We start from the raw sequence: 2,067 nt of genomic DNA, 5'->3' as shown, positions 1-2,067 counted from the left end.
CTAGGGTGCAAAGCTGGTAAAAGACACAGTACGATGATCTCACTGCCAACGACGCCTTGGGCACCTTCGCTCGCCCTCACAGGCCTAATTCCCCCGTCCTGTACGGAGTCACCGCGCGCAAGTGACCATATTATTAGCAGCCTGCAGGTGGGACCTTTGGCTCAACCGTGACACTGTGCACTTGGTCACAACACTTGAGCTGTTGCCCCTCTGACCTCCCCTGTGCCACTGGATGGAAAGACTTTGGACTGATGGACGCAGGATGGGGTCTGAGCTGCCCTGGACGGGTCACCTGGGGAACAGCGGCGATGATGTATCCAGGTGCATCTGATGCGTGTTACAGAACCGGAGAACATGGTAAAGGTTGTATTGTATTTGCTGCTGTACAACATTTGCAAGTCCAACTTCACATATTAAAAATTCTGACTTTTGTCCGAAGCACCTTACACCGATTTACCAATTGACACACCAGGGCGGGTACCTTGCTCAGAGGCGCTACAGCACAGGGTGGAATTTGAACCTAACTCCTTCGCATTCAAGGCTGCCCCTCCAAAGAGCTTTAATAGGGTTTACTTTTGTGTCAGACATCAAAAGCTGCTGTTCTCACCCACATAGTGGAGAGAGGCGTCCGAGAAAAGTGTGCTTCCTTCCTTCACACAGAGCGGGAGCATCGCCTGTGGTCTCTGTGCGGTTCGTCTTTGTCGAGCCTTTCTCTGAACACAAACTCTGTGTGTGGCAGCATCACCACTGGAGCTCATGAGTGAAGCTGAGGTGAAATACCTTGTAAGGAGGCAGAAAACTCCTTAAGAGAAACAAGGAGCTCTTTCTACTTCGTTAACTCACTTATGTGACACTTTACTGCAAAGTGAGTAACAGCGATAGGCTATTTACACTATTTACACTCATTTATCACTTATACAGAGGAGCCATTTTTACCGCATCATTCCAGGGTCAGTACCTTAATCAAGGGCACTCCAACAGGAGGTAGGATCCAAACCTGGGTCTTGGAAATATAAAAGACGCCTCTAACCAGACAGACACATGTAGCCGCAAGTGAGTGATATACTGTATGTACAGAGCTTTATTAAATAAAACTGTATACACACACACACACACACACACACACACACACACACTGCAGGAATGAACACATTTACACTGATGCTTCAGAGACACTTGTTCCTTGTTTGCCCTCCTCATGTGGTCCCAAGACCAAGTGGCCAGCGGGGTTCACCCAGCCCACAGTGCTGGAGGCGGGGGGTGGCCGTGCCCACTTCCAGTGGCCTGAGAGGGCAGAGCACATCTGCTGAAGCTGAAACAACATCTGACCGGCACGACAGAAGGGCAGTAGTTAAAATAAAAAGTAACGAAAGGACATCATCCATTTCACAATGATAAAGGACACGAAACAAAATCCAAAATGAAAGGTGTGAAATAAGAAAATGAACAGAATGCTACTGTGCATCACGCAACCTCAGTATAGAGGGACAACATGTGGACAGCAGAGAGCAGCACACGCTGGGATGACCGGACTGGACCAGACTGGACCGTGTGGCACAGCAGCAGTATGAGTGGATGAGTGGGACGCAGTTGTGTTCACGTCCCTGAGCTACTGCAGCTTCACAAGAGAAACACAAAGGACTCAGAGTTGAAGAGTTCCCACCGTCTGCTACTATAAGTGTCCTTCAGCGGGACACGAACAACACTCCCCCTGCAATGACTTCGACTGATAAGTGAAACCTCATCGTGCAAAACCAAGACATCTGACTCATTCAACTGTGCAGCAAATGAATCTCTAGGACCTGAAAAACACGGGCAGAACAAGAGCGCAAAGTTCAGAAAACTGAGCCAACTGCCCTGATTAGCTCAGTAGCCGAAGGTCTTGGGTTGAGCGCACGCACCCACACACAGACAGGCAAACAGGTTCAGTAGTACACATGCAGCTCATCCAGTGTTTCAGCACACAACAAATGAAACAGTATAAACTGTAGTAGTAGCAATGAAGTCCTCTGTCTCTCTCACTCTCTCTCTCTCACACTCGCGCGCGCGCGCGCGCGCACACACACA

Source organism: Scleropages formosus, chromosome 1, assembly GCF_900964775.1.
Source record: "Scleropages formosus chromosome 1, fSclFor1.1, whole genome shotgun sequence".
Lineage (NCBI taxonomy): Eukaryota > Metazoa > Chordata > Actinopteri > Osteoglossiformes > Osteoglossidae > Scleropages > Scleropages formosus.
This window is presented reverse-complemented; position numbering follows the sequence as displayed.